This window comes from Xyrauchen texanus, chromosome 14, assembly GCF_025860055.1.
Source record: "Xyrauchen texanus isolate HMW12.3.18 chromosome 14, RBS_HiC_50CHRs, whole genome shotgun sequence".
Lineage (NCBI taxonomy): Eukaryota > Metazoa > Chordata > Actinopteri > Cypriniformes > Catostomidae > Xyrauchen > Xyrauchen texanus.
The window spans coordinates 26,109,857-26,124,342 of record NC_068289.1 but is presented as its reverse complement, the minus strand read 5'-3'; positions in this window follow the sequence as shown (position 1 = coordinate 26,124,342).

Here is a 14,486-nt window from a genome sequence, read left to right as displayed (position 1 = left end):
CAGAAACACCCATGTCAAACTGCTAAAGTATACAGTGAGGAAAATAAGTATTTGAACACCCTGCTATTTTGCAAGTTCTCCCACTTGGAAATCATGGAGGGGTCTGAAATTGTCATCGTAGGTGCATGTCCACTGTGAGAGACATAATCTAAAAAAAAAAAAAATCCAGAAATCACAATATATGATTTTTTAACTATTTATTTGTATGATACAGCTGCAAATAAGTATTTGAACACCTGTCTATCAGCTAGAATTCTGACCCTCAAAGAACTGTTAGTCTGCCTTTAAAATGTCCACTTCCACTCCATTTATTATCCTAAATTAGATGCACCTGTTTGAGGTCGTTAGCTGCATAAAGACACCTGTCCACCCCATACAATCAGTAAGAATCCAACTACTAACATGGTCAAGACCAAAGAGCTGTCCAAAGACACTAGAGACAAAATTGTACACCTCCACAAGGCTGGAAAGGGCTACGGGGAAATTGCCAAGCAGCTTGGTGAAAAAAGGTCCACTGTTGGAGCAATCATTAGAAAATGGAAGAAGCTTGACATGACTGTCAATCTCCCTCAGACTGGGGCTCCATGCAAGATCTCACCTCGTGGGGTCTCAATGATCCTAAGAAAGGTGAGAAATCAGCCCAGAACTACATGGGAGGAGCTGGTCAATGACCTGAAAAGAGCTGGGACCACCGTTTCCAAGGTTACTGTTGGTAATACACTAAGACGTCATGGTTTGAAATCATGCATGGCACGGAAGGTTCCCCTGCTTAAACCAGCACATGTCAAGGCCCGTCTTAAGTTTGCCAATGACCATTTGGATGATCCAGAGGAGTCATGGGAGAAAGTCATGTGGTCAGATGAGACCAAAATAGATCTTTTTGGTCATAATTCCACTAACCGTGTTTGGAGGAAGAATGATGAGTACCATCCCAAGAACACCATCCTTACTGTGAAGCATGGGGGTGGTAGCATCATGCTTTGGGGGTGTTTTTCTGCACATGGGACAGGACGACTGCACTGTATTAAGGAAAGGATGACCGGGGCCATGTATTGCGAGATTTTGGGGAACAACCTCCTTCCCTCAGTTAGAGCATTGAAGATGGGTCGAGGCTGGGTCTTCCAACATGACAATGACCCGCAGCACACAGCCAGGATAACCAAGGAGTGGCTCTGTAAGAAGCATATCAAGGTTCTGGTGTGGCCTAGCCAGTCTCCAGACCTAAACCCAATAGAGAATCTTTGGAGGGAGCTCAAACTCCGTGTTTCTCAGCGACAGCCCAGAAACCTGACTGATCTAGAGAAGATCTGTGTGGAGTGGGCCAAAATCCCTCCTGCAGTGTGTGCAAACCTGGTGAAAAACTACAGGAAACGTTTGACCTCTGTAATTGCAAACAAAGGCTACTGTACCAAATATTCACATTGATTTTCTCAGGTGTTCAAATACTTATTTGCAGCTGTATCATACAAATAAATAGTTAAAAAAATCATACATTGTGATTTCTGGATTTTTTTTTTTAGATTATGTCTCTCACAGTGGACATGCACCTACGATGACAATTTCAGACCCCTACATGATTTCTAAGTGGGAGAACTTGCAAAATAGCAGGGTGTTCAAATACTTATTTTCCTCACTGTATATCCAATATGTTATCTTGTTTTGGAAGACCCCCTTCCAAAACACCACTTATACACACACACACATCTCAAAAGTGTGTTAATACCATTGTCCATGGTTAATACATAAAGTTACTTAATCACTAAATCATGAAAAAAATGGAAATCACTGCTAATTAATGTTGAGCCAAAACTGAAAGTTGACTTAAAAGGGTAATTGCATTTGTTGCTAACTATTAGTAATAATGAATGGAACTGGTGTTGGCTATGGTCCCATGGTTCCTTAGGATATATAAAGAACCTGCACTACCCTATGTAACACACAACAAAATGGACAACGTAACCATTAATGTGTTAGACAGTTAAAGGTAATGTTGTCATGCTAACAGTTTCCAATGACATCGCTGAAAGGATGAAGAATGGTAAGGAAACCGCATAACTGTGAAATAATTACAAGGCACCAATGATTTGTGCAAGTGTTTTATTTATCATTTATTCCCCCAGATCAAATGTTCCTTTCTTCTGTCATGGAGCAAGTATCAGCTGTTGAAACAAAAGGTACACATTTACTTAATGACCAAGAATATACTGGAAATATTTCTTGAGTGACACTGACCACATCTACAATCTTCTCTCCAACCAGCTCTCCTCAGTGGCCCAGCTTGTGCTGCAAAGCTCCTCCAACCTCCTATTCCATGTCTCACTACCTCCACTAGGTCGCCGGTACCCCTAAACCTCAGTTTTGTGAAACCACCATCAACCAGCCAGTACCCGATTACTACCACTAGGCCCCCTGTACCACCTCCACCATCAACCAGCCAGTACCCGATTACTACCACTAGGCCCCCTGTACCACCTCCACCATCAACCAGCCAGTACCCGATTACTACCACTAGGCCCCCTGTACTACTTACCTCCACTGTCACGGACCCACCACCTGCCACTCTGCAACCTGGTGCAGTGTGTGGAAACCCTTCAGCATCCATTCAACCTTCATCCCCCTCCTTCCAGTCAGACAGGCATGAATCTCAAGGTATTATATCAAATACTGTAAGGAAGATAAATGTCAATACTGTGGTTAAATTACATTTTCTTTGTTTTGTAGTGTTAATCTATTTCTCTCCTTATCCCCTCCATTTTACAGAAATAACACATCAAATGACACTATTTCTACTGGACCTTACAAAAACTCACCAGCAACTTTATTTTAGGAACAAAATGGCATTCTATAAAAAAATACAAAACTCATTCTCACAAAAGGGCTACAACTTGTCAAGTGAAAAAATTCGAAAAAAACTAACAAACATGTTAACCACTTATAAGAGAGTAAAAGACAGGCGCCGTGCAACTGGGGAGGGGAAGATCACCTGGGAGTACTATACAGTAAGTTGAAGACTGCTTTACTTTATGTTTCTGAAATAACATTGTCATGTCTTACATTGGCCATTTTCATTTTACATTTGAAATCCACCCCCACCAGCTAATGGATGAGTTATTTGGGTCATCGGGGATCGGTACTGCACCACTTGGCACCATTCACTCCACACCTCTAGGTTTGGAAGAGACCTCCACCCAAAGCATGCCCACAACGTCTTCTCTTCAAGACCAGCCAGCAGGTGCTAGTATGGATGAACAGCCAGGAACCTCTACCATACCAAATACAAACGTCACAAGCAGGCAAAGACAACCACAACCCTTACAATTTCTGGAGGCTTACTGAAGAGCATGCAGAGAGAAGGACTGCTGTGCTTGAGTCCCTGGTAAGGCCAGATCTGGAGAGATGGTGGCGACTTAAGGAGAGGCGGAGAAGGTCCTTCGAAAAAAAGATGGTGACCAGCTTGGGAACAATTGTGGAGGAGCTGAAGAAAATGGGAAAAAGACAAGAGCAAATTATGCATCTATTACAGAATCCACATGAACCTCAATAAAATGATAATGTGAAGATGTTTTCTCTTTTGATTTACACCTTTCCCCAAAATGTCTACTATGTATTTTTTTTTTTATGTTCCCAAAGAACACAATTTCTAATGACAAACTAATTTTGTTCAATAAAATAAATTTCTTTATTTCAACACAAAATCTGTTTTTTTATCATTTGTTGAATATTTCTGTACATTCAAATCTTTACTTTTGTATGTTTAGTATACACATACACGTTAGATCTGGCCACAAATCTGGTCTCTATAATGACATGCATTAGTGTTGTGGGGTTGCTGGGGTTGTGGTTCATCATCAACACCATCATCTACCACAACAACTTGATCACTGGGCTCTAAACAAAGATTATGCAAAATGCAGCAGGCTGAGACTGCTGAACTGATTTTGGAAATGCTTCTCATTTGCAGGCAATGGAGCCTCCTAAACTTAGATTTTAGAATGCCAAATGCATGCTCAATGACCACGCGAGCTGCATTGAGCTTTCTGTTAAAGTATCTTTGCCTAGCAGACAAGTGGCCATTGTCTCTATAAGGCCTCATAAATTGAGGCAACAAAGGGTGGCAGAATCCCCAATTATGTGCATTCCTTGTGGAACAAGGGAATGAGGATCTTCTTCAAGAACACAACAAACTTCTGTGAAGCGAAATGCTCTGGCATCATGCCAACTCCCAGGGTAACCCACACTGATGTGACAGAAGCGCCGCTGACTGTCACAAAACCCAGTTAAATTTACAGAATAAAACTGTTTCCTATTCATGTATGCTAGGGGATTATCACAGTGGGGTCTCAGTATAGGAATGTGACACCCATCCACTGCACATACAGTGTTGGGGAAACCTGCTGCGTCAAACCCTAACTTTGACATCTCCAGTCTTTGACCTCTGGGCCAGGAAATGTGGTGGGCCATGTATGTGTTTACATTGCAACAAAACTCATGGAGATGCTTGGCAAGAGTGGATTTTGATATGTTGAATCTATCTGCCACCCCACGATATGACTCCTGATTCGCCAAAGGCAGGCAAGAACACTGTTTGTGAGTGGAAGTTTGGTCTGTTGTAAATTCATATAAACAGGACCAAGGGTAGTAATGACATCCTGCAAAGGTAGAAAAATAGGTTATCAAGACAACATGCTAACACTTGTAATAGTTCAATGAATTTTATATTAACCAGTACAAACCTCCACTTGTTCTTTGGAAAGCCTGAAATGACCTCTAAATTCTGAGAGACTGTAGAGAGGGACAACATCCTCCACAAAATTGTCTATTTTTGGAACCATTCTAAATTAGAACAAGAGGAATTGTACTCACTATATACACGTAGCCTAACTGAACACACATGTAGTCAAACATTTATTTTCAGTGTTTTATGTTGAATTGGGATTTTAATCAAATAATTAGTGTATACAGAAGTGTTGAAATTGGAGTAAAACTCCATTATTTCTTTGTCAGTATGAGTAATTCTCTATTTAAACCAAAATAATAATAATTATTATTAAAAGGCAAGCAACAGTAGCTATTGATTACAAAAGCCACCCATTACATCAGTAATACATTGCAAAGACTTTACACTTTCGATACAGTATTTTTATTCAACATATAATTTGCAGATTCTAGGTATAGTAACTTTAAAACTAAATTGATAATGTGTAATTTGTTTAAATAGATACTTCTTACATTTAACCATTTAACTCACCTTCGTTGCTCATTGTGCCCAATGTCATGCAAAAATAATGGAATTTCTATCGCTTCCAGCTCGTCTGCGATAAAGCAAGCAAACACCACGTGATCTGCCATGACTGACGTAATTGCAGCAAACTACGGGAGCCACAACGTGTCCGGCTTCATATCTCCGTTTGCAGATCCTCCCCGCCTGCACTTGGCAACTCTCGCAGATCGGTTACATCCAGCAGCAGCCGATGTCGAACACACCTAATATTAACGAGACAGCCTTTCGCCATTGGAAGATGGCCAAACAACATTCGCACAGTATGATTAATATTCATTAGCCAAGGTGTCGCCAGAGAAGAGAGGCTGCTCGCTGCAGAGCAAATGGGTGGAGCTTACGTCTAGCTCCCCCTCGCATGGAATTCACAAGGCAACAAAAATGAGCTACGCCTTCTTCTCCATAGGGAGATTCTTTCATGCTTCTTTTAGAAGCGAAAAGCACGACAAGATTAAACTATATTTTATATTTGAAGAGCACACGTAAACACAAAATCTACATCTACATAAATTATTAACATTTAAATAAATGTTTGAACATATTTAATCTACCTGCATTATTATTATTAGGGCCCAAGCACAAAGTGCGTAGGACCCTATTGTTTTCGTTAGGATTATTATTATTAGGGCCCAAGCACAAAGTGCGTAGGACCCTATTGTTTTCGTTAGGATTATTATTATTATTAGGGCCCAAGCACAAAGTGCGTAGGACCCTATTGTTTTCGTTAGGATTATTATTATTATTATTATTATTATTATTATTATTAGGGCCCAAGCCTTGAAAAGGCAAGGCCCTATTGTTTTCGTTAGGATGACTATGATTATTATTTTTTTTACGACTATTGGGGCACTTTTGGGGCTCTTAACGTGCTCGAAAACTCTTGAAACTTTGCACACGGGTCAGAACCCGCGGCCATTAGGGCCGGGCTGAAGCTGGTACCGGGCGTGGCAGGGGCTCGACGGCGCCCCTGGAACGGGGTCCGAAAACTTGGTCCATAAATCAAACACGCTTGCATGTAATAATATGAAACTCGGTACACATATAGATCTCATCGTTTCATATATCCTTCATACTTTTACTTTTTACCTCAGCCCAACAGGAAATCGTCTATTTAGGGTTGTTTGGAAAAGGCACGCAATGGAATTTGAAATACTCCTCCTAGAGAATTCCACCAATCGCCACGAAACTCGGTCAGCATGAAGTCAAGACATTGAGGATGAAAAATTGCCGGCGGATTTTTGATATCTCGAACGGTTTGGCCGTGGCGAGGAAACGAAATGATGGCGCGAAAAGAGAAACAGGAAGTGTGTTATAACTTCTGCATACATTAATTGATCTCGATGAAACTTCAGCAGTTTGTTCGCTGTAAGAGCCCGATCGCATGGATGTGACTATTGTGAGTCAAAGTTATAGCGCCACCAACTGGCAGAAGGAAGTGTGTCACTTTCAAAATGCTTTGAAATCACCCTCTTATTTTTACCCGATTTACTTAAAACTTTTGGTGTGTAATGTAAACACACGGCAGATGTAGACATGTGAAAGGATTATTGATATCTTGGATACTGTTGCAGCGGCAATGCTTCAAACTCGAATATTCTTTTTGATGCTTTTGAGACTCTTAGCATACTTGAAATTGCATGAAACTCGACAGACACATCACATTTATTAGCCAGTAGACATGTGCAAAGTTTCAGAAACGGGCGTGGTGCAGGGGCTCAGTAGCGCCACCTTTTGACAAAAGTGAGGGGGTTGGTTTTACACTTTAACCCACAGTCACAAAACTCAGTAATTATATTGTTCTCATCGAGCCGGACAACTTTCTAATTTACAGTCATTAGCTCAGACCAACAGAAAGTCAGATATTTTGGTTTGAATGTGGATTTTTTGGAGAATTTTCTCTGCCTCTCCCACTGACCCTACGTCTCTCTGTGTCTGGGGGGAGGGGGCTGATTTTGCTGATGAGTGAAATGCTTTTATTTTTGTTTTTCAAGGTTTTGGGGCCCTTAACGTGCTCAAAAACTCTTGAAACTTTGCACACGGGTCGGAACCCGCGGCCATCAGGGCCGGGCCGAAGATGGTACCCGGGCGTGGCAGGGGGGCTCGACAGCGCCCCCTGGAATGGGATTCGAACACTTGTCCGTATATCAAACATGCTTGCATGTAATGATATGAAACTCGGTACACTTGTAGATCTCGTCGGGCCGAACAACTTTCGTGCTCTAAGTTTTACGCCAGCCCAACAGGAAGTCGTCTATTATGGGTTGTTTGGAAACACGTGCTCTGGAAATATATATTTTCCTCCTAGAGAATGAATCCAATCGCCACCAAACTCGGTCGGCATGAAGTCAAGACATTGAGGATGCTACATTCCGGACGGATTTTTGATATCTCGAACGGTTTGGCCGTGGCGAGGAAATTGATTTAGGACTAAAAATGGACACATAAAGTGTGTTATAACTTAGTTAGTTCTATCTACAGTTACAAAACTCGGCGTGTATATTGTTCTCGTCGAGCCGAACAACTTTCTAATTTACAGTCATTAGCTCCGACCAACAGAAAGTCAGATATTGTGGTTTGAATGTGGATTTCTTAAAATTTTTCTCTTTCTGAGTGACCCCTCCTCCTCCCTTTCTGTGTTTTTTCTCTCAGTGTCTCTCTGTCTGACAGGCAGAATCGGCCTGCCAAATTTTTTTTTGTGTGTGTGTGTGTGTGAGGAGGGGGGCGGGGGGTCTCTGTTGGGTTTAGATTTGCTTTTTGATTGTTTGATTGTTTTTCAAGGTTTCTGGGACTTTTGGGGCCCTTAACATGCTCGAAAACTCTTGAAACTTTGCACACAGGTCAGAACCCACGGCCATCAGGGCCGGGCTGAATCTGGTACCCGGGCGTGGCAGGGGCTCGACAGCGACACCTGGAATGGGATTCAAACACTTGTCCATATATCAAACATGCTTGCATGTAATAATATGAAACTCGGAACACTTCTAGATCTAGTCGGGCCGAACAACTTTCTAATTTACAGTCATTAGCTCAGACCAACAGAAAGTCAGATATTTTGGTTTGAATGTGGAACACATTTCAAATTAACTTTGAAGCTCCAAAAAGCACATCAAAAGTAACATAAAAGAAGGGAGTGTGTTATAACTTCTGCATACATTAACTGATCTCGATGAAACTTCAGCAGTGTGTTTGTGGGAAGAGGCCGGTCGCATGGATGTGACTACTGTGAGTCAAAGTTATAGCGCCACCAACTGGCAGAAGGAAGTGTGTCACTTTCAAAATGCTTTGAAATCACCCTCTTATGTCTCAAGTGAACAAACAGACCAACAGAAAATCAGATATTTTGGTTTGAATGTGGAACACATTTCAAATTAAATTTGAAGCTCCAAAAAGCACATCAAAAGTAACATAAAAGAAGGGAGTGTGTTATAACTTCTGCATACATTAACTGATCTCGATGAAACTTCAGCAGTGTGTTTGCGGGAAGAGGCCGGTCGCATGGATGTGACTACTGTGAGTCAAAGTTATAGCGCCACCAACTGGCAGAAGGAAGTGTGTCACTTTCAAAATGCTTTGAAATCACCCTCTTATGTCTCAAGTGAACAAACAGACCAACAGAAAATCAGATATTTTGGTTTGAATGTGGAACACATTGCAAATGAACTTTGAAGCTCCAAAAAGCACATAAAGGCAGCATAAAAGCAAGGAAGTGTGTTATAACTTCTGCATACATTAACTGATCTCAATGAAACTTCAGCAGTGTGTCACATGGATGTGACTATTGTGAGACAAAGTTATAGCGCCACCAACTGGCAGAAGGGAGTGTGTCACTTTCAAAATGCTTTTAAATCACCCTCTTATGTCTCAAGTGAACAAACAGACCAACAGAAAGTCAGATATTTTGGTTTGAATGTGGAACACATTGCAAATGAACTTTGAAGCTCCAAAAAGCACATAAAGGCAGCATAAAAGCAAGGAAGTGTGTTATAACTTCTGCATACATTAACTGATCTCGATGAAACTTCAGCAGTGCGTAAATTATAATTACATTAATAAACCTGAACAGAGACCTCCGGATAAATACTGGCCTTCTGGATTAACACGCTTAAGTGCTGCAAAAGATATTGACCTATGACATCAAAAAATTATTCTACATTTGAATTACCTCATAGATGTGACTATTGTGGTTCACGGTCCTAGGCACTGTCCCTGTCTCAAATGGCACACTTCATATGAATTTTCAGTCTTGTGTACTTATTTCGTGTGTCCATTAACTCCATGAGACCGTAGGGTGTCTCATTTTTCATTTTAGGTATCGGAAGGGTGCTCACGCATACTTTGTGGTTGATATGTGCCCTCCATGCGAACTTTTGCAGAGCCCACGCTGATGCGAGCTCTACAGCACACGTCTTCTCGACGGTCAAAGCGAGGTTACGTTATTGCCCATTGTGCACAGCGACCCTAAAGGCACGGGGGTGCCGGTGCTACCGGCTTGGGCCCGCCATCGCTGCTCGCAGCTATATTTATTATTAGGGCCCAAGCACAAAGTGCGTAGGACCCTATTGTTTTCGTTAGGATTATTATTATTATTATTATTATTATTATTAGGGCCCAAGCCTTGAAAAGGCAAGGCCCTATTGTTTTCGTTAGAATTATTATTAGGGCCCAAGCACAAAGTGCATAGGACCCTATTGTTTTCGTTAGGATTATTATTATTATTATTATTATTATTATTATTATTATTTATTTATTTATTTTTTACGACTTACGGGGCACTTTTGGGGCTCTTAACATGCTCAAAAACTCTTGAAACTTTGCACACGGGTCAGAACCTGCGGTCATTAGGGCCGGGCTGAAGCTGGTACCCGGGCGTGGCAGGGGGCTCGACAGCGCCCCCTGGAACAGGGTCCGAAAACTTGGTCTATAACTCAAACACGCTTGCATGTAATAATATGAAACTGGGTACACATATAGATCTCATCGTTTCATATATCCTTCATACTTTTACTTTTTACCCCAGACCAACAGGAAACCGTCTATTTAGGGTTGTTTGAAAACGCACGCAATGGAATTTGGAATACTCCTCCCAGAGAATTCCACCAATCGCCACCAAACTCGGTCAGCATGATGTCAAGACATTGAGCATGAAAAATTGCCGGCAGATTTTTGATATCTCTAACGGTTTGGCCGTGGCGAGGAAACGAAATGATGGCGAGAAACGAGAAACAGTCAGAGTGTTATAACGTCTGCATACATTAATTGATCTCGATGAAACTTCAGCGGTGTGTTCGCTGTAAGAGGCCGATCGCATGGATGTGACTATTGTGAGTCAAAGTTATAGCGCCACCAACTGGCAGAAGGAAGTGTGTCACTTTCAAAATGCTTTAAAATCACCCACTTATTGTTACACGATTTACTTCAAACTTTATGTGTATAATGTAAACACCCGGCAGATGTAGACGTGTGAAAGGATTATTGATATCTTAAATACTGTTGTTGTGGCAGCTCTTCAAACTTGAATTTTCTTTTTTGATGCCTGGTGCAGGGGCTCAGTAGCGCCACCTTCAGACAAAAGTGGGGTATTGGTTTCATACTTTGACCTAGAGTCAGATATTTTGGTTTGAATGTGGAACACATTGAAAATGAACTTTGAAGCTCAAAAAGCACACAAAGGAAGCATAAAAGCAAGGAAGTGTGTTATAAATTTTGCATATATTAACTGATCTCGATGAAACTTCAGCAGTGTGTCACATGGATGTGACTACTGTGAGTCAAAGTTATAGCGCCACCAACTGGCAGAAGGAAGTGTGTCACTTTCAAAATGCTTTGAAATCACCCCTTATGTCTCAATTGAACAAACAGTTGATAAAGAAATTGGGTATCAATATATTGAATTATGAATTATTGCAGTGATCAACTTTAATGTCCGGTTAAGATGAAAATAAACTATTGCTCTGTCTAAGCCATTATCTTTCTGAAACACGTCACAAAAACTTACAGAAACTGATAACACAAACATGATGTTGGAAATATACACTTATCAGAATAGTTATATTAAACTTTAGTCTATTTCAGTTAAATCCATTTCAGTTATAAAGAAGCTGTCTCATGTAATTTCTCCTTTAATTCTATAATATAACCACTAGGTGGAGTTCTAAGCCTATTTTCTGTATTCTCGTTGTTTTAACGTATGAAGAAGACTTGTAAATGTTGTTGAGAACGCAGTAAAGTGTGACGCATATTTCGTTCTGTGAGTTTTATGAGTACTCGAGTCTTTATTAAAACCAACACATGAAACATATGTCTAAAGAAAGTAGGGATGGGCTGATCGATCCGAACGTATCAAAACGTCCGAGAATGATGATCAAATTTCAAAATGCTTTGAAATCACACTCTTATTTTTATTGTAAACCTGTGATAAAACATATATGCTTGTGTTTTACATTTTTAAGAAAACAAAAAAATGGCAGCAAACAACCACTTTTATAATTATTGTTTTGCGATCTTTGCGATTGATTTTCTTTCTGATTAATTTTCTGATAAATCTACCATTTGTTTTTGAAATGACGTAGTTCCATCGGAGTGCGAAGTGGAGGGCGGGTCCACCTTCTTCATGTAGCCAATCAGATGAGCTAATCGCTAACTCTCGATTTACTCTTATCTGATTGGTTTAAAAACACGCCAGTCACCAGAACACATCTTTAACATAATTTGGCTCAGACCCGTTCTCGTTGCTGCAATGGTACTTTTAATAATGCACACATGCATGTTAAATAATAAATAAATAAAAGAACAAATGAATAAATAAATCAATAAATAAACCATGATTACTTAAGGTTACAAATACACACACACACACACACTCCATCATTGCAATCTTGACATCGCAGCCTGTTCATTATATCCGCAATAAAATATAATAATAAAATAGTAAACCTAACATATAAAAATTACTCTGTTTAAATTAGGGCTGGGCGATAAAACGATCTCGATATGGCATCGCGATAATATTTATTTAGACTACGATGATAAACTTTTGACATGTTTACTCGATATGGATAGACCTAACAGCCTATTACAAAGCAGAAACAAACGGACAACAGCCAGTCAGAACGCAGATTTTGGCTTGTGCGTCTAAGTACACGCCCATTTGCTAGCAGAGCACTGTTTGAGCTACCGGCAGTGAAGAAAGTGAGTGTAAAGAAAAAATGAGTGGAAACGACGAACTCGAACTATCTTCCAAAGCTGAGGAAATTGTTGACAAAAAAGGTAACAAGACGTCAATTATATGGAAGTGGTTTGGATATCTGAAAAGCGACGACGCGCAAATAAAGACGGTCTGCGAAATATGCCGTCGGTCGGTGATAACCAAAACGGGAAACACAAATAAAACCTTTTCGGTCACCTGAAAAGGTACCATCCCAGCGACCACACCGAGAGTATGAAAATGCGGGCCCATGTTAATGTTACTCCGTCCAAAAGTTTTGCAGACTAGTCTTTCTGGCAAAAAACCTATAATAGGGTAATTAGGGTTACATGAGCGCTACCTAAAAGGTGTAGCATAGTGACTGGTTTACAATGTTTACATTTTGCACTTTTTACTCAGATTGCTACCTCTAAAACATTTGAGATATTTAAAACCAGTACACAATTAATATTTTATTTATCTGACAGTTAAGTACTTAAATCTGCCAGGGACTTTGTGGTTCACTTGTTTACATTTGTTGTCTTGGTTGTACCTCTGCAAACATTTTGAAATGTTTGCTGCCCTGCCAAAGAAATTTGATGTGATAGTACTGTAGTCACAGCTTTTAGTTTGATATTTTATAATCAGTTACAAGGCAAGCTAACTTGCATTGTTTTGTCAAGGCAGATAAAGCATGTTTGCTAAAAGTAAAATGTTAACATTTAGATTTAAAGTTTATCAATATTCTTTTATAACAAAATATATTCTCAACCAATCCATGTTTGCACAGTTAAATGTTTGCATTGTTATTTATTTATGTTAATAAACTATATAGTTCAACTATTGAACCTTCTGGTTTCTTCAGGCATCATTATCAGTATACTTTTCAAACGGGCAGCATTATTAAATTATATATCGTAACAAATATCGATATCGATCAATATGGAAAAAAATATCGTGATAATATATTTTGCCATATCGCCCAGCCCTAGTTTAAATAGTCAGTAGTACAATTCGTATCATTCACAGTAAGCACTGCTCCACTGTGATGTTTCCAAGCATATTTTTGCGCATGTAAAGCGGATGATTTTCTACGTCGGTATTGGAGCGTGAGTAAAGTACAAAGCCTATAATAAAGAATAGTTTAGCATCCAAATACATCGCAAATGTAAAAACATTTTGATTGTAAAGAGAGCGTTTTTTTATTCGTGTTCTGTTCTGAATATCATTCAATTTCAAGGATTTGTTGTGGAATGTTTTGAGAGTATCATCAAATAAGAATAATTCTCTCGTTTTAGTGATTCCCTAGTTATTTTTTTTATAATTCTAATCAGGTAAGGCAAGTAATATTCTCTGTGTCTTTATATAAATAAACCAAAACAAAAAAGTTTGAGCACCGCTGCTTTATAGCACGTTTTGGATTGTGGTCAGCACAGAAAACAGCGCACGATTCTTAAATGGTTTGAAAGTTATATTGAAATGCTTACAAAGGAATGGATAAGAGGAATCGACATTTTTATTTAAAAACAAGTCATCTGAAACCTGACATCAAGTAAGGTGAGGAACAACGAATTTCACACACTTGGAAAATGCTTTTTATTTGAATGAGTGAATGTGGCTCTTAAAAGAGCCATTGTTGCTGCCCTTAAAAGGACATTTGTTGCTTCATCTTCTGAGTTCCACCTGCAGAGCTTCTCGGAGGTTGCTCGGCAGAAGCTGGTTTCCCTCTGGTCTCAGGTGGACTCCGTCTCTGCACAGATGGAACAAGCCGATGTTTCTGTGGTGAATGCAGCGCATCTGCCTCTCTGCCAAGAAGCCAGACATGGCGCCGTTGATCCACCGCCGGCTTCGTTCAATGCCATAGCCAGTCCTGCCAGTCTGTCCTCTCCAATTTAGACGGGGTAAAATGCCAGAAAACACCAGCCTGGTTCTGGGAAACATTTGTAAGACTTCGGTCAGGTCACTCTTTATTTCCCGAAGAAAATCGAGGCGGTTGCGGCCCACCCGACACAAACTGTTCCCTCC